This window comes from Sciurus carolinensis, chromosome 15 (assembly GCF_902686445.1).
Source record: "Sciurus carolinensis chromosome 15, mSciCar1.2, whole genome shotgun sequence".
Taxonomy (NCBI): Eukaryota; Metazoa; Chordata; class Mammalia; order Rodentia; family Sciuridae; genus Sciurus; species Sciurus carolinensis.
This window is the reverse complement of record NC_062227.1, coordinates 63,808,596-63,836,135: the sequence shown is the minus strand read 5'-3', so window position 1 is coordinate 63,836,135 and position 27,540 is coordinate 63,808,596. Positions and strand designations below refer to the sequence as shown.

At 42.6% G+C, this 27,540-nt stretch overlaps 1 non-coding gene across 1 annotated transcript; it reads left to right on the top strand.

Moving 5' to 3' along the window:
- Positions 1-21,568: 21,568 nt before the first annotated feature.
- On the top strand, positions 21,569-21,645 carry Trnaa-cgc (transfer RNA alanine (anticodon CGC)). Its single transcript has one exon. It is a non-coding gene; the product is annotated as a tRNA-Ala (tRNA).
- Positions 21,646-27,540: the final 5,895 nt, after the last annotated feature.

Below are 27,540 nucleotides of genomic sequence, written 5' to 3'. Positions count from 1 at the left end.
AAGAGAAAGGGGAGGTAATCTAAGAGAGTAAGGCAGCTCTGGACAGTTCCCTGTACCCCCCCCCCCAACTCAATTCGTGTGAAGGATGGAAGCTCCTATGGCTGCTGGGGCATACAGCCTGTCCTGACCCCTTAGAGGCCAGCACTTCCCCTCCCCAGCCCCCTACTTCTCCCTCTAATCATCCTTTGGCAATGAACTGGTGTTCTACCTACCCCAGCTTTCTTCTCTTTCTTCCCTCTCTCTCTCTTTTTCTCTTTCTTCCCATTGGTCATGACCAAAGAGAACTGTCTGGATGCACGTTACAGGTGCAGTTCACCTGGACAGTGTGCATGCCTGTGCATGGCTGTCTTCTCTATAGTTCCATCTTTAGTAGGCTGGTGAACCCATCAGGTATGGATGTGGTTTGGATGCTGTGAATGTCAGTCTATAGATGGGAGGGTGGGCTTTTGTCTTGATTAGACTATTGTGCTTACTCTTTCTCAGAGCAACCTGTTTGTAGAACCATATTCATTTGCTCTCCTCTTCCCCTCTGGGAAGTCCAAACCCCAGAGAGCAGCCAACCAGGTCTTCTCTGTTGTGATTCCAGTGACTTCTGAGTCTGACTTCAACCTTTATCCTAGCCATAGACTCAGTTATTTCTTCCAGCCAGCCAGCCCCTGTCAGTTAAGTGACATAAGACATCAGCTTTGCTTCTGTTCCCCAACATTTGCTTAAAATTTTATGTTCCCAGTGTACTCCTCTAAAACATCTTTAAGCTCATCTGCTTCCTGTCCCTTCAGCCAATAAATATTTAAAGGAAACATATTATGTGCCCAAGTAGTGTTCTGTGCCCTGAGGGACTAGTGATGAATGGTACAGAAAGTGTCCCACTCTCCTGGTACTAATATTGTTCCAGTGACAGTGATAAGTAAACAAGTTCATTTCATAGGGAGCCACTTGTCAGGTAGAAAATGTCAGAGGAGATGTGACAGTGAGGAGTTGGGGAAAGCCTCTGAGGAGATAGGAGCACAGGGTCAGTCAAGTATTTCCAGGAAGAGGGAATTGCAAGTGCAATGTCCCAGAGGTGGGTCTTAGCTTGGTATGTTGGCTGTACAGAAAGGTTAGTGGTTGGAGTGTAGTGAAGGATGGCAGTTGACAGCAGATCCCACAGGCCCTTGCAGCACATAGATTTGGACTTTATTCTAGTTGCAGTGGGAGCCCTTGGATGGTCTTAAGTAGTGGAGCAACAGGGTTAGGGTTACAGTTTTGGAAACCACAGTGTGAAGAATGGTTTTTGACTTGGCACAGGGGAGATAGATGGCTTATGAGAGGAAGGTAAAGAATGAATCAGGGAAAATGGTTAAGAGTCCACTATAATGGTTCAGACAAGAGGTTAGTGGTTGAACAAGATGAAAAGGTTCTGTACCCTCATGGGGCTTACAGTATTTCATCAGGGGGAAGCTAGATGAATAAATAGGAGATTCTGATAAAATGTGTGCTCAATAGGAAAGCTTACAACCCAGTATGTTACTGGTTTCCATTACACCTTCTGGTGCAGTGGGGAGAGGAGTTTGTAAAGACCTTCACTTGGCAAGTGGTCCAGGGTTCATCCACTGAGAAACAGGTTACCCATCTAATGGGAAAGAAAGATCTTGGTTTCATTGAGCACATGCAAGACATTTAACTTCCATCTGTGCAATCAAGATGCCCAGAGTGGCTCTAGAAGACTGTAATCTCTCAGCTAGTAAAGGGGTAGAGGTTTGAACTGAGGTCTGTGTTGCTAAAGCCCAGGTTCTTCCCACACCCCACGTCCTGACTGCCTTTTCTTTGTCTCCTTTCTCTGAGCTCTCATGGTGCTTGACTGTATTACTTAGTTGATATGAACTATATTGTCCTCATACTTCATTTGCTTTCTGATGTACATATTTATGCCTTGACTTTCAAGGGAGATTTTTAATCCTTTGCAGGGAAGTGGTGCTTTTTACTTTTTATAACCTCTGTGGAACTGGTGCACATTAACTGCTAATAGGTATTATTCAGTATCTGTCATTAATTCCTGCACTTGTCTCAGAGATGAGAGTCTTGCTAGGAAAGGGAATTCAGTAGAGGTCTTGGGATAATACAGTTGACACAACAAACTGGGCATTTGAAGAGAGTTTGATAAAGGTGTGGGCAGGGTTCATGAAGTCTTTAAGGAATGGTACAGTACTGGAGGGCCAACAAATGGGGGCTGTTACTCGTCACATGAAGGCAGGAGAGAAAGAAGCCACTAGAACCTAGAGAATAGGCAATAAAGATGACAACCTGTGGAAGCTGTGACCTTCAGTAGAGGATGGCAGAGAAACACTTGACTTCATGCTATTCTGAGCCTTTGATCTCCAGCTGGGGTTGACTTAACCCAAACTAAAATCAGAAGGCAAGGAAATTCCTTGGAGAAGTCCAGACCCAGGTCCACATCCTGGGGCGCAAACCAAAGTGAATCAGAGTGGAGAGTGGCTTCCAAGTGCAAACACAAGAGAGATGTCACAGGAATCTTGCCTCTTTCAATATCCCTTCCTTTTGGAGGATAGATTTACAAATTGCAGGGACTATGTTTCATTAGAATCAAAGTAAAGCAATCAATGTGCCACCCTCCTTTTCCTCCTCTTCATTTTCATCTTCAATCTTATTTACACAAAAGAAATCTAAATAGTTGAAGATAATTTGATGCATTGTGGCAGAGCCAGGATCACATCCCAAGCTTTTGGGACCACTGGACAGAATCCTTGAGCATGCACATCCTGCAGCTGCCGATTATTTTGTATTTGGACCACCTGCACCACCACTCTTAAAGCCTCTGGACATGGGAGCCCAAGAGCCACATTCAGTCCTGATGAAATTCTGAGGGAGGAGACTGAAACTAACAACCAAGAGCCACCTGATCCAAATGGTCTCTTCTTTCAGCAGGACACAGTGTTCTGTTGCCACGCCTGCTGCCAGCAAAGGCTGGCGTCCAGGGAGGCTCTTCTCAGGGTATGTGCAAGATGTCCTTGGCAGGCGAAGGCCCCAAGAGTTGTGAGATGAAGGACCTGTTTTCCAGGGGTTCATTGCGGGAACCATAAAGTGGAGACAACTTGGGGCTTCAGCCAACCCTAGATGTTGGAATAGTGGCAATTCTTGAAGATCAAGAGAATTTAGGAAAACTCATAAAAAATATGAGCTAATATTTATTGTGTGTTTATTACATCAGGCACTATTCCAAGTGCATTATGTGTTATGTGGCTGAATCCTTGCAGCAGCATATAAGGGAGGTGGAGGAATTTCCCTGACAATACACCTATTTTCCAGGTTTAGTTGCTCTTCTGCCCCACTCACTGCAGATGACCCTGTCACACCTTCTCCCTCCTAGGCTCTACCTAGGCTCTACCTCCTTCCTCATTCTTGCTCTCACCTGGTGACTCCATAGAGGAACAGAAGCAACCAGAACAGAACTTTGGCAGCTGCCCACCTTCTACCACCCTGAGAGTCCGTCAACTCGACACAGTCTGCCTGGTCTCCTGTGACCGTGTGCGACAGTCAGTCCTGCACTCATGCAGCACAACCACCTGCTCCTGCCCCACCAAGGTTGCTGCTCAGTCCATTCTCCGCCTCCATCATCACGTCGTTGCTCTCTCTGAGCTCATTCTCAACAGCCTACTGACATCCTTTGATTTTCTCCATTTTAAGAAAAATTCCTCTCTCGTCTCTATATACTCCTCCAGCTGCCACCCTGACATTTCTGTCCTCTGTACAGCAAAACTCTTCAAGACAGTTGTTTATTCTTGATGTTTCCATTCTCCCCTGGATTATCCTGTAGAGGTGTTTGCCCATGCTGTTACACAGAACCCACTCCTGCCAAGATTTGCAGGGACTTCCATGTTGGCCAAGATTGCACTTGGCAAGTTGGACCAATGGAGGTTCAACTTCAATCCACGGATTACTAGGCTTTTAGCATCATTTGTCTCAGGTGGTCCCTTCCTCCTTGAACCATGTTTTTCTCTGCATCCAGGGACATCAGGTATCTACGGGTTTCTTCCTTCCTCACTGGCCTTCTTAGAATGATTCTCCTCATTGCCCTCCAACCTGTCTATCTCAGAGGACCCCAGAATTCAGAGTACTATTTTGTATCTACACTCATTCCCTAGATGAACTTAACCTATACAAGTGATTTTAACTATCTATACATGCTGAAAATTTCCAAATTTTTATTTTCACCTGGTAACTCATGTAGTCCTGTCTTACTTTGTTCTCCATGACAGTTATTACCATCTGACAAACTATGTTTTACTTACTTTTTAATTTTCTTACAATAAAACAAAAACTCCATCAGGTCCCATTTTAAAAAAAACTGCATCATAGAGCATTTCAAACATATAATAAACCCCTGTATCCATCATCATGTTATAATAACAATTCCTTGTTAATCTGTATTTTTGATACCACCCCTGTGGATTAAGTTGTTGTGAATTACAGCTATCATATCATTTAATCCATTGATACCTTGTAAAGGATAAGGATACTTTAAATACAACCACAGTAATTCATTAAAATCATCGAACATCTAGTCAGTATTCAAATTTCTCCTGTAGTTTCATAAACTTTTTTTTGTTCTGGTAGAATATAGATAACATGGAATTTCCCACTTTATCCATGTTTCTGTGTGCAGGCCAGGAGCATTATCTAATTTTGGTATTTTTGCACCTGTGTAATTCACATTGTTGTGACCCCATCACAACCATCTATCTCCAGAACTTTTTTTTATTCCAATTTGAAACTCTGTATTCATGAAAAAGACAAATGATTTTTAAAATAATTGTGCTGTTTGTTTCAGAACATGTAAGATTCACAGATTCATAGACTGCATTTGATTGCTGTCTCTTTTACGTTCCTAGATTTCCTTTTCCATTTTATAACTTAATATTGAAGTCATTGAATGATTTGTCCTGGTTCTCCCTGAGTGTGTCTCCTTGATGCCATTTAGCCTATCTCTGTATTTCCTGAAGCCTGGTAGCTGGATCTTGAACCTTCTTCAGGTGCAGGTGCAGGTTTTCATTGTTTGCCAGGAGCATGTCACAGGTGGTACTGTGTTGGAAATCTTCTGTCATCTGGTTCTCCCTCTTTTCTATGGCAGGAGCGGCCATTGATGGTCAGAATGCAGATCCCACAGTCCATCCCAGGGTTGCAAAATGGTGATAGTGTATCATTTCCTTTTCATTTATTATGTGGAACACTCCTATCAAGTGAAGCATCCTTGCATCAACTAGCAAGTTACTTTGAGATACAGTTCACTCATGAAAGAGGTTTTCAGAATAATGCATCTAGCATTCTCAAAATGTGACTATTAAAAGCGTATCATGAGACACACAGGCAATTAATAAATATATGAAAAAGTGTTCAATATCTCTAGTAATTAGAGAAATGCAAATTAAAACAACTCTAAGATTTCATCTTACTCCAATTAGAATGACTTTTATCAAGAACACAAACAATAATAGATGTTGGTGTGGATGTGGGGCAAAAGGCACACTTTTACATTGCTGGTGGAGTTGCAAATTGGTGCAGCCACTCTGGAAAGCAGTATGGAGAATCCTCAGAAAACTTGGAATGGACCCACCTTTTGAGCCAGTTATCCCACTCCTCGGTTTATACCCAAAGGACCTAAAATCAGCAAACTACAGTAACACAGCCACATCAATGTTTATAGCAGCTCAGTTCACAGTAGCTAGAGTGTGGAACAACCTAGATGCCCTTCAGCAGATGAATGGATAAAGAAACTCTGGTATATATAGACAATGGAATACTATTCAGCCATAAAGAAGAATAATAGGAGGTTCAAGATGGCGGACTAGAGGGCGGCTGCATTTCATGTTGCTCCAGGACTCAAGATTCAAAAGAGGAGATAGTGACTTGGGACCAACTCAAAGCCGCCGGGTGAGTCTCTCCCATAGGGGAGGCGTCCCCGATGGGGCAGTAGCCCCGGGACACAGGGAACTTTGTGAAGTAGAGTGACTCGGCGGGTCGCCCCTCCCCCGCCAGAGCGGTAAACACGGACAGCGCAGCGGAGCGAAAAATGGCGGATTGAAGTTTCCAGGACCGCGGGCAGATTCTCTAACCTAAGGAGACTCGTCTGCGAAGGGTGAGGCTCCCAAGCCCAGGAGGGAGGTCCGGGCCCCTGGGAACGTTGCCTGCAAAGGCTGCCCTGCCCAGGTGGCAAGTCACACCTCCCCCGCTGGAGCAGTGAACTCGGAAAGCGGGGAACTTTGCAAAGGAGGTTGCGCGACACACTGCTTGGTTTTGAAGCGATCTGCCAGGGCTCCAGCGGCTGCCAGAGAAAGAGTGGCTGCCAGAGAAAGAGAACGTTGCCTGCGAAGGCTGCCCTGCCCAGGCGGTGAGTTGTTTGAATCCAGCAACCGCCTGAGCAACGAGGAGGGGACTGCCCAGAGGAGGTGGAGGTGCGCAGTGAGTGGCTTGGTCTCCAAGCGCCCACACAGAGCACTGGGTGGCTGTCTGGAGGAAGAGACGAGCGACGGGTCACTGGGGCTTGGAACATATGTACGAGGCTCCAAGTGACTGGTCAGAGGGCGGGTCGCATAGCCAGGCGATTAGGTGCATAGCAAGGTCCGGTCCAGGGACCTAGGCACCTTTTCTTGAATGAACTACACAGAGACAAGCTGAGGGGCGAAGTGAAGGTTCCAGGACTTCGGGCAACTTCTCTAAGAAGGGACAACCTAAGGAGACTCGTCTACGAAGGGTGAGGCTCCCAGGCCCAGGAGAGCTACACAGAGACCAGCTGAGGGGTGGAGCGAAGGTTCCAGGACTTCGGGCAGCTCTCTGAGGAGGGGCCACCTAAGGAGACTCGTCTGCAAAGGGCAGGGCTCCCAAGCCCAGGAGGTAGGTCCAGGCCCCTGGAAACGTTGCTTGGGAAGGCTGCCCTGCCCAGGTGGTAGTTGTGGACTGAGGGGAACCTCTAGGAGGGGAACTGACTAGCGAGACCTCCCCACCGGGTGGGTCTTCCCCGCCGAGTGAGGTTTTCCCACAAAGACGGTAAAACCAGAGACACAGGCCCAAACAGGCATTGCCTCAGCCCGCAGTCTAGTTCCCCTTTGGATGACCATTGGTCAACAAGTAGAGGCACCTCTGCCCTCTAGCAGGGAATATACCCCACCTGAAGACCACCACCCCTAGAGAGGCAGCTACCTAGGGGAACACCGAAGTATCAACTTCCTCTAAGACTTCAGGCTACTGAAGGATAAGAGGGGATACACTAGCAATCTTCAGGGACATTATAAGTCAATAGAGGAAATCTGCAACATCTCTGCAGTCCACTGATACCTGAACAATATGAGAAAACAAGGGAAGAAAATGCCTCAAACAAATCTGGATGTTATATCAATAAAATCCAATGACAGCTTGGCAGAAGAAATGTCAGAAAGGGAGTTCAGAATGTACATAATCAACATGATAAGGGAAGCAAACGATGAAATGAAAGAGCAAATGCAGGCATTGAATGAACGCACCAATAGACAGTTAAAAGAGCAAATACAGGAAGCAAAAGACCATTTCAATAAAGAGTTAGAGATATTGAAAAAAAACCAAACAGAAATCCTTGAAATGAAGGAAACAATAAACCAAATTAAGAACTCCATAGAAAGCACAACCAATAGGATAGAACACCTGGAAGACAGAACCTCAGATATTGAAGACAAAATATTTAACCTCGAAAACAAAGTCGAACAAACAGAGAAGATGGTAAGAAATCATGAACAGAATCTCCAAGAACTATGGGATATCATGAAAAGGCCAAATTTGAGAATTATTGGGATTGAGGAAGGCTTAGAGAAACAAACCTATTCAATGAGATAATTTCAGAAAATTTCCCAAATCTGAAGAACGAAATGGAAAATCAAGTTCAAGAGGCTTACAGGACTCCAAATACACAAAATTACAACAGACCCACACCAAGGCACATTATAATGAAAATACCTAACATACAAAATAAAGACAGAATCTTAAAGGCTGTGAGAGAAAAGAACCAAATTACATTCGGGGGAAGCCAATACGGATATCAGCAGATTTTTCAATCCAGACCCTAAAAGCTAGAAGGGCCTGGAATAACATTTTTCAAGCCCTAAAAGAAAATGGATGCCAACCAAGAATCTTATACCCAGCAAAACTTACCTTCAGATTTGACGACGAAATAAAATCCTTCCATGATAAACAAAAGCTAAAAGAATATACAAAAAGAAAGCCAGCATTACAGAACATTCTCAGCAAAATATTCCATGAAGAAGATATGAAAAACAAAGAAGCAAATCAGCAAAGGGAGGAGATATCCTAAAGGAACTCTCAAATAAAGAGGAACCAAGTTGTGTCAAAAATAAGCAAATAAATGAATAAAATGAGTCAAATGACCGGGAATACAAATCATATCTCAATAATAAACCTGAATATTAACGGCCTGAATTCATCAATCAAAAGACATAGACTGGCAGATTGGATAAAAAAGAAAGATCCAACAATATGTTGCCTGCAAGAGACTCATCTCTTAGAAAGAGATACCCATAGACTAAAGGTGAAAGGATGGGAAAAAACTTACCATGCACATGGACCCAGCAAAAAAGCTGGGGTATCCATCCTCATTTCAGATAAAGTGGACTTCAAGCCAAAGTTAATCAGAAGGGATAAAGAAGGACATTTCATAATGCTTAAGGGAACCATAAATCAGCAAGACATAACAATCATAAATATCTATGCCCCAAACAGTGGCTCACCCATGTATGTCAAACAAATCCTTCTCAATCTCAGAAACCAAATAGACCACAATACAATAATACTAGGTGATTTTAACATGCCTCTCTCACCACTGGACAGATCTTCCAAACAAAAATTGAACAAAGAAACCATAGATCTCAATAACACAATCAATAATTTAGACTTAACAGACATTTATAGAATATACCATCCAATGAAGAGTGAATACACTTTCTTCTCAGCAGCACATGGATCCTTCTCTAAAATAGACCATATATTATGCCACAAAGCTAATGTTAGTAAATACAAGAAGATAGAGACACTTCCTTGTATTTTATCAGACCATAATGGATTGAAACTAGAAATAAATGAAAGAGCAAAAAACAGAAATTATTACAACACCTGGAGATTAAACAATATGCTATTATATGAGGAATGGATAACAGAAGATATTAGGAAGGAAATTATAAAATTCTTAGAGGTAAACGAGAACAAAGAAACATCATATCAAAATCTCTGGGACACTATGAAAGCGGTACTTAGAGGAAGATTTATTTCATGGAGCGCATTTAATAAAAGAAGTAAAACTCAAAAAATAAATGACCTAACACTACAGCTCAAAGCCCTAGAAAAGAAGAACAGACCAACACCAAAAGTAGTAGAAGACAGGAAATAGTTAAACTGAGAGCTGAAATCAACGAAATTGAAACGAAAGAAACAATACAAAAAATTGACAAAATAAATGGTTCTTCGAAAAAATAAACAAAATTGATAAACCTTTAGCCACACTAACAAAGAGAAGACGAGAGAAAACCCAAATCACCAAAATTCGGAATGAACAAGGAAATATCACAACAGACTCGACTGAAATACAAAACATAATTAGAAGCTATTTTGAAAATCTATATTCCAACAAAATAGAAAATTTTGAAGATATCAACAAGTTTCTAGAGACCTATGAATTCCCTAAACTAAACGAGGAGGACATACACAATTTAAATAGACCAATTTCAAGTAATGAAATAGAAGAAGTCATCAAAAGCCTACCAACAAAGAAAAGTCCAGGACCTGATGGTTTCTCAGCCGAGTTCTACAAAACCTTTAAAGAAGAGCTCATTCCAATACTCTTCAAAGTATTCCATGAAATAGAAGAGGAGGGAACCCTCCCAAACTCATTCTACGAAGCCAATATCACCCTGATACCTAAACCAGACAGAGATACATCGAGGAAAGAAAATTTCAGACCAATATCCTTAATGAACATCGACGCAAAAATTCTCAACAAAATTTTAGCAAATCGCATACAAAAATGTATTAAAAAGATAGTGCACCATGATCAAGTGGGTTTCATCCCAGGGATGCAAGGTTGGTTCAACATCAGGAAATCAATAAATGTAATTCACCATATCAACAGACTTAAAGTCAAGAATCACATGATTATTTCAATAGATGCAGAAAAAGCATTTGATAAAATACAGCACCCCTTCATGCTCAAAACACTAGAAAAAATAGGGATAGTGGGAACGTTCCTTAACATTGTAAAGGCCATCTATGCTAAGCCCATGGCTAATATTATTCTTAATGGTGAAAAACTGAAAGCATTCCCCCTAAAATCTGGAACAAGGCAGGGATGCCCTCTCTCACCACTCCTATTCAATATCGTCCTTGAAACTCTAGCCAGAGCAATTAGACAGACCAAAGAAATTAAAGGGATACGAATTGGAAAAGAAGAACTCAAACTATCCCTATTTGCTGATGATATGATTATATACTTAGAGGAACCAGGAAATTCCATCAGAAAACTCTTAGAACTCATAAGTGAATTCAGTAAAGTAGCAGGATACAAGATCAATGCTCATAAATCCAATGCATTTTTATACATAAGTGATGAATCTTCAGAAAGAGAAGTTAGGAAAACTACTCCATTCACAATAGCCTCGAAAAAAATAAAATACTTGGGAATCAATCTCACAAAAGAGGTGAAAGACCTCTACAATGAGAACTACAGAACACTAAAGAAAGAAATTAAGGAACACCTTAGAAGATGGAAAGATCTCCCATGTTCCTGGATAGGCAGAATTAATATTGTCAAAATGGCCATACTACCAAAAGTGCTATACAGATTCAATGCAATTCCAATTAAAATCCCAATGATGTACCTTACAGAAGTAGAACAAGCAATCATGAAATTCATCTGGAAGAATAAGAAACCCAGAATTGCTAAAACAATCCTTCGCAGGAAAAATGAAGCAGGGGGTATTGCAATACCTGAACTTCAACTTTACTACAAAGCAATAGTAACAAAAACGGCATGGTATTGGTACCAAAATAGACAGGTAGATCAATGGTACAGAATAGAAGACACGGACACAAACCCAAACAAATATAATTTCCTCATACTAGACAAAGGGGCCAAAAATATGCAATGGAGAAAAGATAGCCTCTTCAACAAATGGTGCTGGGAGAATTGGAAATCCATATGCAACAAAATGAAAATAAACCCATATCTCTCACCGTGCACAAAACTAAACTCAAAATGGATTAAGGACCTCGGAATCAGACCAGAGACCCTGCATCTTATAGAAGAAAATGTAGGTCCAGATCTTCAACATGTCGGCTTAGGACCAGACTTTCTCAACAGGACTCCCATAGCACAAGAAATAAAAGTAAGAATCAACAACTGGGATAGATTCAAACTAAAAAGCTTTCTCTCAGCAAAGGAAACTATCAGCAATGTGAAGAAAGAGCCTACAGAGTGGGAGAAAATCTTTGCCAATCATACTTCAGATAGAGCACTAATCTCCAGAATCTATAAAGAACTCAAAAAACTCAACACCAAGACTACAAATAATCCAATCGACAAATGGTCTAAGGAAATGAACAGACACTTCACAGAAGAAGACCTACAAACAATCAACAAACATATGGAAAAATGTTCAACATCTCTAGTAATAAAAGAAATGCAAATCAAAACCACCCTAAGATTCCATCTCACCCCAATCAGAATGGCGATTATCAAGAACACAAGCAACAACAGGTGTTGGCGAGGATGTGGGGAAAAAGGTACACTCATACATTGCTGGTGGGGTTGCAAATTAGTGCAACCACTCTGGAAGGCAGTATGGAGATTCCTTAAAAAACTTGGAATGGAACTACCATTTGACCCAGCTATCCCACTCCTTGGCCTATACCCAAAGGACTTAAAATCAGCATACTACAGAGATACAGCCACATCAATGTTCATTGCTGCTCAATTCACCATAGCCAGATTGTGGAACCAACCTAGATGCCCGTCAGTTGATGAATGGATAAAGAAACTGTGGCATATATATACAATGGAATATTACTCAGCCATAAAGAATGATAAAATTATGGCATTTGCAAGCAAATGGACGAAATTGGAGAATATCATGCTAAGTGAGATAAGCCAATCTCAAAAAACCAAAGGAAGAATGATCTCGCTGATAAGTGGATGATGATACATAATGGGGTGTGGGAGGGGTTAGTTTTAGGGTTAGAGTGAGGGTTAGGGAGGGGGGCAAGAATGGGGGAAGGAAGGACTGTATAGAGGGAAAAGAGGGATGGGAGGGGTGGGGGGAAGGGGAAAAAAATAACAGAATGAATCAACCAACATCACCCTATGTAAACGTATGATTACACAAATGGTATGCCTTTACTCTATGTACAAACAGTGAAAGAACATGTATCCCATTTGTTCACAATAAATAAAAAAAAAAAAAAGAAGAATAATATTATGGCATTTGCAAATAAATGGATGGAATTGGAGAATATCATGCTAAGTGAAATAAGCCAAGCCCAAAAAACCAAAGGCCAAATGTTTTCCCTGATAAATGGAGGTTGATTTATAATGGGGGTGGGGATGGGGAATGAGAGAATAATGGGGGAACTTTAGAATATGTAGAAGAAAATGAGAGGGAGGTGGGTATGAAAAATGGTGGAATAAGACAGACATCATTACCCTATGTACGTGTATGATTACACAAATGGTATGAATCTACATTGTGTACAACCATAGAAACGAAATTATGTACCCCATTTGTGTACAATGAATCAAAATTCAGTCTGTAAAAAATTAAAGCTAAATAAAAATAATAAAAATAAAAAAATAAAAAGAGATAAAAAATAATAAAAGGTAACATTATTTTGGGGAAAAAAAGTGTATTATAGAATCTAACAAATGTGATGTTTTAATTTACTCTGATTAATTTTTTTTATTCTGTTCATTGGCTAGTCCAGAGGAGATTCAAGTTGGCTCTTGAGACCTTCTGACACAATCTCTCTTAACAAGATGTTCCAGGTCCATCTAGTGCATATTCTGGTCAAGACCTGGGATCTTTAACTGTTTTGTTCATTGCTGTATCCTCGGCCTTGTTCTGTGTGTCAGAATAGTGCCTGATACATAGTAGGTGCAAAACAGAACTTGAATGAATGCATATGTCTTCATTTTATAGATGAGGAAAAAGAGGCTTGTCATAAGGGCTTGTCAGTTACATGGCTGGCAGGTGTTGGAACCAGGGCGTCTGCTTTCAGACTTGGTGTTTTTCTCTATAACTTAAATGACTACTTACTGGACCGGGAGATGGGCCAGGAAGAAAAAACAAATCGGTCTGGAAGGAGTGGTTCATGTGTGATCAAGCCAGAGAAGGTCCCGAGTGTAGAAAAGACCCCGGGGCTGCCTCGTTCTTGCAGCATCCCCTCAGCACCAATCCGGATGTGAAACCCATATTTACTGTGCACCCAGGAAGATGCCTGACATGATTTGGTGTTTGCAATTTGCAACAACCCTCAGAAAAGGCAACCATGGCTTGGGGAAGGAGAAGTCTGGCCCTGGGTGCACAGCTAGTCAGTGGAAGCACCAATGCAGAGTCCAGACTTGCCTGATTCCAAGGGAACGTATGCTGTTCCTATGGTTTCAAGTTTCTTATAACTTGGGGACAGGCTATCCATTAGGGCAGCCCCTGAGGGCATATTTATCACCTTAAATTTGAAGACACCTAGCACCTGTGCTGGGAGTTCTACTTCTCCCCGCTCCCACATGGCCATGTCTGCCTGTCCTTCCGAGCTCAGTTTCAGCATCACCCTTCCCCAGCTCTCCTGCCATAGTTCCATGGCCCATTGTTTCTCTTCATGCCAGCTGCCTTGAGTCTCAATTGCATGTGTGTACACCCCCGAGCAGAAGATCAAGGGCTCTGGAGAGCAGTCGCCATGCCTGCCTCATCCTTGTACTTCCTCTGGTGCCCAACACGGCACCAGGGCACAGCCATCATTCTCGCACTCTGAATCACTGTGGAAGGTGTGGGCTGACACTTTGAGGGTGAGGGTTAATCCTCTCATCTCTTCTTCCCACCTTCAGACACATTCATCCAGGTAACAAAGACACGCACGCTGTGTAGGAAGTTGGCACACCTAAGATGAATGGTTGAACAGGGCTGGCACCTCCAGCAATATTTAAGGAATAATAGGATAACAGATGATGAGGTTACTTGGGGCCATGGCCTCCAAAGTGGATTGTATTTGATGACTGACTGAGCAGAGGAAGAAAACGTCAGACCTTCCGTTTCTCTTTGATTTCGAACTCATCCTTTGAAAATGACTATTTGGGGGTATGTTTTATTTATTTTTTATTGTAAACAAATGGGGTACAAATTGTTTCTCTGTTTGTACATGGAGTCAAGGCATACCATTTGTGTAATCATAAATCTACATGGGGTAATGTTGTTTGATTCATTCTGTTATTTTTTTCCCTTCCCCCCATCCCTCCCACCCCTCTTTTCCCTCTTTACAGTCCTTCCTTCCTCCATTCTTACCACCCTCCTTAACCCTAACCCTAAACCTAACCCTAACCCTAACGCTAACCCCTCCCACCCCCCTGGGGGTATGTTTTATAATGTACTAATAAGCAGATGCAGTTGCATACAATATAAATGCACATATATAGGGAAGACATCTAAAGTTTTCATTAATAGAGGTGAGTGACTATAATATATGCATGTATCAATACATCACTGTATCCAATAAATGTGCACAATTATTAAATGTCAATTAAAAATAAAATAAAACTAAAAAATATTTGAAGACCACTTATTTCTAAATATTCCTGACTGGCACCCTCAGTAAATTCTTACAGAAAATTTCAGACTGCCATTACCCAAGTAGAGGGGCAAGGAAACAGTTATTCTAAGCAGCAATGATTTAGGTATTTTTGTTTGTTTTTGCAAAATCTGCCAATGGTTGACCTATACTACAGGTTCCAATGGATAGGTTTGCTCCTATCTGGAGAGCTGGGTGAGCTCTCAGTTGGGTGAGGACCAACACTAGATGGGAGGTGCCAACCCCTCCCCACTGGAGCTGGAGGCCTTGGTGCCCTGTAGGGACAATCCATGCGAACTGGTTGCCTGGCAATCCTTTCTTCCTGACCTCTTCTGGCTGCCCTCTATTTTGTACATCATTCAGTTTTTGTTCTGCTCCATCCTCTTCCTTACCACACCCTGCCTTTCTGCTTTTGTAGTCACCTACCTATGTTCTTTGGCCAACATGCCCAGGTATAAATGTTGTGGAAAGGGGATTGGTCAGGATAGCCTGATCCCATTCTGTCCCTCAGGGCACCAAATTTGGAAAAGTGGCATCACCTGTCTCCTCACTGGTGCTGGGAAGTGGGGTACCAAAGGCCTAAGGTCTGCAACAGGGAGCCCTCCTCTGCAACAAAGGGGTGTGGCTGAGCTGGAGAAGTAGCTAAGGCGGCTGGCCCTGAGAGGGTTGAGTATAAATTCTAGGAGTGACAACTGGGCAAGGGATTAGAAGCAGAGGAGGAGTCCTGAGGGACTACCTGTTTCTCTAACTGAGCTGCATATACTTTCCAGTGGGGTTGTGGGGGTATTTACAGTCATAAGATGAATGTAGTGCATCTTCCTAAGGTATCAATTTACTTGAAGAACAGGGGAAAATTTTTACACTAAAATAAATTCAGAAATATTATGGAATTAACTCTTAAAGGACATGCACTTTTAAGGTGGAAAACAGATTTTTTTAAATTGTAGATCTTTTTATGCCTTCTTCCCAGATGCCAGGGATTTGTGTTCTGTGCTTGTAGGAACAAGAACACCAGAACATCACCTGTGGGTCTGTTAAGCATGAAGGGCCAGAGATCAAGGAGACAGGCCATCTCTGGCCCCACTGAGCAGGTAAGAGAAGCTGACTTGGCCTCCAGCACAGCACCCGGGGCCAGGAGCAAGTCCTGGGTGTCGCAGTCTGTCTTCACTGGGGAAATCCGACCCCACCTAGGGGTGCAGTGTCAGCTTCACCTCTCTCTGCAAGCAGTCCTGGCCTTGCAGTGTCACTGGCCCTGGGAGCTGGAACTAGGAGAAATTTCCATGGCCTCAGAGCCAAAGCCCTTTTTGGAGACACAGGGCTCTTTTTGGATTGAGTCAAAGCCTCTTATTGGGGGTCTGAGAAGAAAGATATCTGCCTATGTGTCAAATTAATGAAGATCAGAGTAGGGAGAAATTGGACAAAGCCTCCTCTAAATCAACAGTTACACAGGAGGATCCTGAAACCCTAGGAAGTAATTAGTTGGCTGGCCTGGTTAGGGACAGAGACAGATTCAAAATAACATGTTGGTTTTTTTTAATCCAGGGCTGTTTGTACTCCCCAGATGCCTTTCATTAGAGAAGAACTCAATGATCCATCTGTTCCAACAAGGCTAGGCCTTGACACATGATCAGAATTTCCTAGGACAGCCTTTCCTAGGAATATGTCTTAGTAACCTTGGTAACTCATACAAAAAGTTATGCACCAGGATCTTCATCTTCTTCTTCCTCTTCCTCTTCCCCTTCCCCTTCCCCTTCCTCTTCCTCCTCTTCTTCTTCTTCTTCCTCCTCCTCCTCCTCCTCCTCCTCCTCCTCCTCCTCCTCCTCCTCCTCCTCCTCCTCCTCCTCTTCTTCTTCTTCTTCTTCTTCTTCTTCTTCTTCTTCTTCTTCTTCTTCTTCTTCTTCTTCTTCTTCTTCTTCTCATTCTCCTCCTCATTCTCCTTCTCCTTCTCCTTCTTCTTCTTCATTCTATTTTTAACAGCATCAATGAGCTACATCTCCAGCCCTGCACAGGGATCTTTAAAGCAATCATATGGGAAATAACAAATGCAGGGACAACCCAAAAAACAGATTAGTTGTATCTGTTGTGAACCAATCATCCAAGGTAATACATCATTTAATAGATATCATTAAAAATCTTCTTGGGAAGAATATGATGTTAGTCAGTTTTCTATTGCTGTGGCACAATTCCTGAGACTATCAAGTTATAAAGAGGAAAGTTTTATTTTGACTCGTGGTTTCAGAGCTTTGAGTTCATGGTTGCTTGGGTCTGTGGCCTCTGGGCTGCAGTGAGGCAGAATATCATGGCCAAGGGCACATAGAGGGAGGAAGTTGTGCAGCTCATGGCAATGCAGAAGCACAAAGGGAGACAGAAATGTTCCCTTGAAGGGCACACACATACATTTGTACATATTTAAAATGCCCCCCTTTTTTGCTCTTAGTTTGGAATGGTCATTTAGCAGGATATATAGTTTTTGTTCTATTTTCCCTCAGCACTTTGAAGTTATTGTTTCATTGTCTTCTGTCATTGATGCTGCTAATAAAAAGATTGAGATCGTTTAATGTGCATGTCTTTGTGGTGATCTTTTCTGTCTCCTAGCTATTATCATTTCATCTGTAATATTCTGCAGTGTCACTACACTATGTCTCAGTGGGGATTTATCTTTGTTTATTCCGTTTGGCACCTGCCATACACTTTAAATCCAAGGACTCATCAGATCTCATTAATTTTTAGCCATTTCCTCTTTAAATATCGCCTTGTCATCAGTTCCTCATTTCTTCTAGAAGTCTGATCACATTTATGGTCAGGTTTTTCAACTATACTCTGCATCTTTTAATTTTAATTTTTTAGTATATTTTTAAAATTTTTTACAGACTGCATTTTGATTCATTGTACACAAATGGGATACATCATTTCATTTCTGTGGTGTACACAATGTAGATTCATACCATTAGTGTAATCATGCATCTACATAGGGTAATGATGTCTGTCTCATTCCACCATTTTTCAAACCCCTGCCCTCTCCTCCCTCTCATTTCCCTCTTAGTAAAGTTCCTCCATTCTTCTCTCACCCCCCACCCCCCCCCACCCCCATTATATATCATCATCCACTCATCAGGGAAACCATTTAGCCTTTGGTTTTTTTTGGTATTGGCATATTTCACTTAGCATACTCTATTTCTTAACATTAAATTTCTTTTTAAATGGAGACAAAATTTATAGAAAGGGAAATGCATAGAACTTACATGTAAAATTTAGTAAATGTATGTACCTGTGTAACCAAATCCCAACCTACATTTCCATCATCATGAACTGACTGCCTTCATCCTGTCCATTACCACATCTCAGAAACAGCTGTTGTGATTTTTTTTTTTTTTTTTGGTCATAGACTAGTTTTTCCTGTTCTTACACTTCCTATAAATAGAACTATGTAGAATATAGCTTTGGGGTCTGAAATCTTCTACTCAAAATGTTTTTGAGAATCAGCCATGTTATTGCATGTACCCAATGCAGTTCATTTCCTTTTAAAAAGAACTGGACAATATTTCATTGCAGAAAAATATCAGAATTTGTTCAATATATTTTCCTGGAGCATCTGGGGAGGGGAGGAGAAGTCTATTTTATTCACTACTTTTTTTTTCCTTGATATTAGTCACATTTCCTCTGTCTTCGCATGCCTAGTGATTTTCAACTATATGTTGGACATTATGACGGGTATGTTGTAGAGGCTCTGAATTCTGTTATCCTCCTCTGATTAATTCAAGCATGGATTTAAATCACAATGATCACTTTGGACTTGTGGAGGTTTGGTTTTGCCTGTAGTAAGGGGGAGATATTTGCCAAGTGCCTGCAACTTGATAGAAATCAAGCTCCAAACTCTGCCTCTCCTACGATGTGGATCTGGTAGTTCTGCTCAGTTGTTTCAATTTCTCAACTTGATTTTTACTTGTCTTTTTGGAGTCTTCATTGTGGATATGCATTTTAGGGGTGAGAATATTTAAGGGGAGGTTACCTGCAGACTTTGGCACCCCATGTTATAAACTGCTTTTGAGGAGCTCCCTCCCTAATTTCCAACTGATCTAGATCACTATGCTCTGAAATTTCAAGTTATTTTGACTTCATCTGTCTTCTTATGGTCTAACTGCTCATCAGTATGGACTGGGATCTTCCTGTGACTGAAAATGACTATAAATCCTCCAATGTGGTTTCCTCTTTTCATGGGATATCTCTTCCAGTTTCTACCTGTTCTATTTGTTCTCCAATGTCTTTGAATATTTGTTTTTATATTTTTTATAGAGTTTACAATTGTTACATGTGAGAGGGTTAGTTTGAAACAAGCTGCATTACTATTACTGGAACTGAAACTTCTCCTCTTGACCAATTTAAAAAATCTTCATCTTCTTGTGTACCTGTGGTATAAGTATTATTCTGTCCTGTCTTCCGGTTTTCTGATTCTCTTTTTGACTATATCAAGTTTAGTTATCTCATCTATTACGCTTTTTTTAAAAAGGATTTCTGCAGTTATTTTCATAATCATCTATTCTTATTAATTCTGCTATTTTTTGACAATAACTTAATATTTTTCATAGATATTAAGATTTATTTCATTGTTTTGGAGTATTATTACATAAGTACTTGATTAAAAGTACTTTTCTTATTGCTCAATTTTTTCAATTTTTTTTGTAAAGTGATTTCATCTCTCAGTTTTTATTTTTCTGATTATCTGTTCTAGCATTAGTTTTTTTTTAATTTAGGAATATTAGTTTTCACACTTCTTTTGAGTGAGGTGGACATTTTTCCTATACTCTTGCCATGGTGTCTCTATGCATCTCATGGGGTTTCTAAGACAGAACTCAGTTTTGGTGTATTGCAGATCTCAGTCTGTGATGATATTTCTGGTGTCTCAGAATTGGTTACCAAGTTATCAGGAAAAACTATGTCCCATCTCACATGGTTTTGTTAGAAGCTGAGTAAATTTTCTCACATGAAGTGATGGGGTCTGAGCCACTTGCTTTATTCAGAGCTTTATGACTGCCTCAATCAATAGATCATGGTGGAGGTGACCATAAAGATGCCACAAACTTCCTCATTGCTCTCTTTGGACTCACTCTCACAGTTACCAGGCACTAAACCCATATGGAGCAAATGCATGGAGAGACCAGCCAACAGCTCAGCTGAGGTCCCACACTATAGCCAGCATGAACCACCAGACTTGTGATCAAAGGTGCCTCCAGGTGATGCTAGCCAGCAAGACGTCCTGAATGGCCTACGGCTGTGCCCTGCTGAATGCCTCAGCCGCAGAATCCATGAGCAAGGCAACATGACTTGTTTACTATACACAATTTTGGCGAGGCTTGTTATGCAGCAAGAGTGACCGGAATGCCTATTCTGTCTTGAAGTTTGGTTCTTATAATGCTCTGCTGCAAGTGAGTGACAGTTGGCTTGGGAATCCTGGGCACAGAAATATTGTTGATGTCTCAGAACTGATCATCAAGTCTGTGGTGGTTTGGCCTGGGTTGTGGTTGTGAGGCGGCCTCTGCGTTTTCCTGCCTTCCTAGCCGTACAGTTTTATCTCAACAGCTGCCCCTGGCAGGGCTGTGTGGAAAGTTTTCCATCATCCTTTCACCAGCAGGGAGCCCCCAGGCTTCCCCTGGTTCAGGTGTCAGCCTGGCTTCCCAGGATTTTTGATTCCTTTATCTTCCCAGGGACCACATTCTCAGCTCTGGAGCACATTCTTCTGAAGCGCAGTTCTTCAACTCGGCTTCCCTTTGTCTATCCCAGATCTGGGGGATATTTGCCTTTCCTGTCTTTAATTCTCCATCTTACTTTGCACTTTCCCTGTCATCACTCTGTGTGTGCGTGTGTGTGTGTGTGTGTGTGTGTGTTTGTGTGTGGAGTCGAGGATGCAAAGCACAAGCTGACACCACCATCATAGCTGAAAACCTTTCTGCTGCTCAGAAAGCCAGGAAATAAGCCACCGAAAGCAATTCTGTATCACTCCTACTTCTCAATTCTACACCCTTCGCCCCCTTTCAGTACCCACTGTCCCCTCTTACCCAGTTCTCTGGCATCTCCCAATTTATCTCCTGTCCCTTAGCTGGGAAGAATCTGATTTTTTCATTCATAGCTACTAAAGAGTTGGGAGGTGTGATGAACAGAAAATGCTCCTCCAATGCCCTGTCTTAATCCCTGGAATCTGTGACTCTGTGACCTTACATGCAAAAAAAGATGACTTTGCAGGTAGGATTAATTTAAAGATTTTGAGATGGGGAGATGATCCTGGATTACCTGAGAGGGCCTAATGCAATCACAAAGGTCCTCATAAGAGATTCAATGGGAGAGGAGGAGATACGAGGCAAAGAACACAGAAAAGGTGATGTAGTGTGAGCGTGTGTGCGTGTGTGTGTGTGTGTGTGTGTGTGCGAGAGAAAGAGAGAGAGAGAGAAAGAGAGAGAGAGAGAGAGAGAGAGAGAGGGAGAGAGAGAAAAAGAGAGAAGAGGTCGGAAATTGCTATGCTGTTGATTTTCAAAATGGAGGAAGAAGACAGTCAAGGAATGCAGGCAGGCTTTAGAAGCTAGAAAAAGCAAGGAAATGGATTCTTTCCCAGAGCCTCCAGAAAGAACTCAGCCCTTTTGATCCATTTAGACTTCTGGCCTCTAGAACTCGGAATCAGTTCTTATTGTCTTAAGTTACAAGGTTATGCTAATTTGTGGGCTGGGGATATAGCTCAGTTGGTAGAGTGCTTGCCTCGCAAGCACAAGGCCCTGGGTTCAATCCCCAGCACGGCCAAAAAAAAAAAAAAAAGTTATGCTCATTTATTATAGTGACAATAAGAAATGAGTACAGGGACTGAAGGTTTAACCTCTCCAGAAATGTTGTAAGTGTAAGACAGGGCAAAGTAGAAACCATTACTTAACTCAAACGAGTGGCTGCAGTGGGGAATTTCAGTCACGGAGGTGGTTGGCTGGGCACCTGCTCCAGCAGTGCTCCTGTGCCCCATGTCTGGACCTCCTTCATCAGCACCATTGCTTTGGAACAGCCTTTATTTCTCCAGAAGGCTCCTTTATCAACACTAGTGAGCTGGGAGGACACTAGCACGGGAGCAGGGACTAGTTTTAGAATCGGGACAGACACACTGGAGGGAGCAGGGTGTAAAATTCACAAGGTTCTCAACCCACAGGCTGAGGCTTTGTGGGGCCTTGGGCACCTTGTGAGGAGAGGCCAGGATGGTGGAGGAAGGCACCCAAGGTGATGGCTGGCCCCACGAGTTCTTGCCCTTCCGTCCTATAGAGCGGAGAGGTCATGGGCAGCTCCTCTAACACGTGGTATGGAGGAACAAGTTGCGGGAAGAAACAAAGGTGATTTAGCTTCACATTCTTCAGAGTAGCAATATGTCAGCAGCCCCCAGAGAGGTGGAAAGTAAATGAATCAGTGCTAGAAAGTGAAGGATACCATCCGCACTGAATGGTGAAAAGGACTCCCGAACAGTATCTTCATTGATTTTTTCTGTAATTGACACAGCATCTTGGTTTGCCTTCAGGCTTCAGCAGGAGAAAACGGGGAGCCATGTACACAGAGCTTCCTAGTGTTGGAATTTAATAAAAATCTCCCCTGAATGAGCTCCCTGTTCTTTTCCTTCATCACTCCTTTCTCTCCCTTTTCTTTCTTCTTCCTTCGTGTCTTCCTCCTTCCCTCCTCTCTCCCATTTTGTGCACGTGAGAGTGGGTGCGCACACAAACACACACACACACACACACACATCCCACACACGTTTATTTCCTTTGTTCAGAACAAGAACTTAAGACAATAGATACTACAGTGTAGGCAACCTGTTTTTGTGGCTGTGACATTGAGGACCTTAGGAAAGAAAAAAATAACACATTCCATCTTTCATATTGGCTTAAATCTCTTTCAGGCAGAAGCTCAGTATTTTTCCAGGAATATATATTATTTGCAGTTGCCATATCTGAGAACAGCCGCTGAAGCAGGATGCTGAGAAGGCCTGGGCTGCCCCAGGGCCTCTGAGGGGCTCCCAGGGGCTCGCTGCACAGGAGATAGGAGGTCACCTTCTCATCTGCAAGGCAGCTCTATTGGGCCACAGTGGCAGAGCCTGGTCCCTACACATTGCCAGTGATGGGTTTCACAAACCTGGGAAGCAGAAGTCAGCCCGATAATTTTCAAGAATTCCCTAAAATGAGTCCCTCTGTAGGGCAAGCCTGATAGCAGAGGTGGAGGTTGTTCTCAGTTTGAGGCTGACTTGATAAGGCTGAGAGGGAGGGAGCTCCTAAATCAGAGGGAAGTGGTAACTGCAGATTTATCAGCAGCTGCTGGGCCATGCCCAAGGGAAGGAGGATTTGGTGCTGGAGGAGGCAGATTATCTGATAACCTCTCCTTGCACCAAACAGGCTTGTCTAGTGTGCTCAGAGGAATGGAGAGCATTCCTGCATTCTCGCGGGAAGGGTGTCCACCAGACCAAAACTAGTCTTGGGACAGAAGAGGTTCAGAATATAAAAGGATTCTAGTATCCTTCACTTTCTAGCACTGATTCATTTAATTTGTTTTTGTTGGTTTGTTTTAGAGATGACTTCAGATTTGTCTTTGGGAACCATAGTCACTCATTCAACCAGAACTTAAGGAATCCCTGCTCTGTGCCAGGCACTGCACTTTCTGTTGTGAATACAATGGTTGGCAACAAATCAGATGGCACATCTTCCTTCACTTAGAAGGAGATTTGACCTGAGACTTTGCAAATGAGTGGAAAACAGACAGTGTGGTAGGTGCTATGGAGAAGAGATGTAAAGGGGCAGGGGCAAGATAACAGGGGACCATCTTGTTTAAGGAGGCCAGGGAATATTTCCCAGGGAAAGGAGTGAGTTGGTGCTGGGAACTGAAGTCTGCAGGGAAAGTACAAGCCAATAGGATCAGGGAAAGGATCTAAGAATAAAGCAGACATGTGTGGAGGCCCTGTGGCATGGTCGCTTCAAGGATTGAAGGAAGCCACATGGAGCTGGCTAGGACTGGAAGTGGGGAGAATGGTCAGAAGCAACATTGTAGAGTCAGGTTTTGCCACCAAATTTGTTATCTCAAAAGAATTTGTATTTAGCAGCTTGTGTGTGTGTGTGTGTGTGTGTGTGTGTGTGTGTGTATGAGAGAGAGAGAGAGAGAGTGAGAGAGAGAAATCTATTAGGTCTTAGTTGAACTAGTGTTGAGGTGGAGAGAAGTGGGTGGATAGAGTCCATGCATGGCTATTTTTAAGGGGAAATCATCTGTTTGGTGACGGATCCTAGAGAAAGGTGAATGATGGGAAAGCATTAGGAATGACTCCCAGCTGTCTAGTCTGAGCAACCAGATGAATGGATCAAGGTGCCAACTGATGAAAGGGAGAGCCATGGAAAAGGAGCAGATTTAAGATGAGTGTGGATTCAGTCCAGTCACATTGGAGGGGTTGTGTTCACTTTCATATGTTCTTCAGCACTGGCTCTCTGGGGAGTCCTCCAGGTGCTTGCTGGGTATGGGAGACTTGCCCTTCCACAGTGGCCAGCCCTCCCTATCCTGCCCTCCTGCCCAAGTGAGGCTTCTGAGAAGTTTGTGTAGCCCCGTATTTATCTGTCCCACTGGGAAAAGATCTGAGCCACCAGCTGAAAGAAGGTGGCAGTGACTCTGAAGCATCACACAGACCCATCTCTCAGGAACCTGTAAATTAGCAGTGATGACTGAGCCCTTCAGGATTGCAAGGCTCTTTCCTGACTGCAGTACCATTGACATTTTGGATGGGATTATTCTCTGTTGTGGGAGAGCATCCTGTGCATTGTAGGATGTTCAGCAGTATCCCTTGCTTTTACCCACCAGTCATGACAATCAGAAGTATCTCCAAATATTGCCAAATGTCCCTTACAGGGCAGATTTGCTACTGATTGAAAACTGCTGCTGCACACAATTCCATTTGACCCAAAATACCTAGGCAGGCACAGCAAGTATTATCATCCTCACCTTTAGATGAGAACACTGAAACTCAGAAAGTTTAAGTGCTTGCCCAAGGTCACACAGTTAGAAACTTGTAGAACTGGGATCAGAGTCTAATCTTTTTGACTTCTAGTCAGGGCCCCCTTCTATTTTATCATACTGCTTTGTATTTAAGGTATATCAATAATGATGGATTTCCCAGCACTGTGGAAAACTGCTAGAGGAAGATACTTTGGCACCTGGAGACTTCTGCCCAGGTGGCCCCAAGTCTGTCTCCAAGTGAGATTAGTGCCACTGGAAACCTTAAGTGCCAGTGGCATAAACCAATATGTCTAGATACTTTAGTGTGTGGTCACGGTTTGAGGATCCAATATCACATTCAAGATTTAAAATTCTAATGAAGGAAGAGGACTAACATTTGTTGTGGATTCATTTATTCTTCACAACAATTCTGTCGTATTGTGGAGGTAAGCGTCCCGATTGCCATTTTATGGACAAGTAAGCTGAGGGACCTTAATGTTAGAGAGTGACCCTGCTGGGATGGGAGCTGGGTTTGTGTGATGGTGCATTCACAGTCCTTGAATGAAGCCTCGCTGATTCCCCAGGGGGTGACAGGCTGGACAGATGGCCTTGAGGGGCCCTTCTAATGCTCCCATGTAATGATCTGAATTATGAAATCACTGTTAGGGAAAAATAGCACTGAGCATGATCCTAATGTGCATGCTCTGTTGTATGAGGTTATTTTCCTTGAATACCAAGACTGGGCTCTGAGGATGTGTAGAATACTAATGCTTGTTTTTGCCTAGTCCTATTGGAAAAAAAAAAATCAAACTCCAAATAAAGCAATAAAACGATTTTCATGGAGTCCTCTTAATGAGGAAAAATTGGTCTATTCCTTTTTCCTTTCTAGCAGTCTGCTTTGAACTTGGAAGGGAGATAGTTTAACTACAGAAGAATTATAAGCAAAAAGATTTAGAGGTACCGTCAGAAACCCAGAAGAAGGATGGAAACTGGCAAACCTTTTAGGTGGGGGAAGTTTCCCAACCTCCTGTGGCTTCCCTGTCCTCAGGGCTCCTGGCCCTTCCGTCTTCCTTGAGTGTGGGTCCCTCCCCCAAGATGTGCAGAGAGCTCTGAATCAGAGCACGGCCTCCTGCCACACTTTAGAATTGCAGGGCGAAAACTTTAAAAAATATACAGAGATAGACCCTTACCCAAGAACAATTAATTTAGAAACTTTGGCATTGGGTGGATGATTCTAGTCTCACAGCTCTGAGAAACACTGCTGTCTGTCCTGGCTTCCATTCCTTAGGGGACTTGACAGTAAGTAATTGGTTACTGTGAGAACCTGGATTGGGCTAAGGCCTTAAGAGGTCACAGTATTTTAGTGGGTGAGTCTTTGAGGTGACGTGTTTGTATCTTTATAGGACCCTCGGTCCATTTCTACTTGCTCCTTCCCTTCTAAACTTCCAAGTAATAAAGGACTGCTCCTAGTCTTAGCCCCAACTAGGCTCACTTGCAACATATTAGGAACTCCTCACCACCTGTGAGTTGAGTTTGTTTAGGGAAGTCATGCTCCCATGACTGGCTCCCCAAAGAACCACCATACCCCTTCTGGTATGGCCCCTCTGAGCAAGAGTTGTGGATCTACATGGGCTTCACCCTGACTCAGACAACACATCATCTGAACTGTGGACACTCAGCACACAGGTTATAAAATGATACCCTTTTTACCTTTGAAAAAGAAAGAAAGAAAGATCTAGAGGTCTGAGACTAGGTAGACCTAGTTTAGCTTCCAAGGATGGGACAGATCTCACTAGATTACTCAAAAATAGCCTCTGCCTTATCCTTTCCTATATAACAAAGACCCTGTATCAGAGTAATGGTTTTGTTCTGTTAGTTTGCTAAGATTTTTTGGGGGAGAGAAATCATGAATGGATATTGGATTTTATCAGCTACTTTTTCTGTATCTACTAAGGCAGTCATATAATACAGTTCTTTTATTCTATTAATGCGGTGAATAATCTTGACTTTTTTCTTCTAATCTGAAACCAAGCTAGCATTCCTTGGATCTATTCAGCTTACTTATGAAATTATTTTTTTTTATGTTAAAAAAAGAAAGAACCAAAAGACCTAGAGGTCTGAGGTTAGGGAGGTTAATCAAGACCACACAACTCACTGTAGGCAGAGTGGGGACTTGAACAGACTGTATTGACTCCAAAGTCCTTGTTGGTAACTTCATGGGACTTTTGGGAAAGGCTAGTTTAGGAGATAGACAGGAGGAGAAACTAGGGAAGGCACCCAGGACCACTCTTCAGAGAAGTAGGGGAGAGCTTGGCTTTAGGGATGACGAGGAGGAGGTCACTCTGTGCAGGGACATGGTTGGAGGTGTCTCAAGGAGAGTGGAGAGGGGCGAGGAGGGAGCACTGGGTTCACCACTGAGTTCATCCAGAGTCATCTTAAGGGTGCTGGGGGGTGGAAACTGCCTGAAGCAAGGAGGGATCAGGAGTCGAGCACACATGTTGGTGGCAAAAGGAAAGGGAGAAGAGTGGCACTTTACAGATGATGCTGGTGTGCTGAGGTCAAGCATCAGAGTGGAGGACAGAGAGATGAAAGTGAACGATAAAACTTTCACGTTTTTCCAGGTCAGAAATCTCTTTGTTTTCTATGCTCTGACTTCTCTGTGCCTCGGTTTCCATATCTGTGAAATGGCAATAATAACAA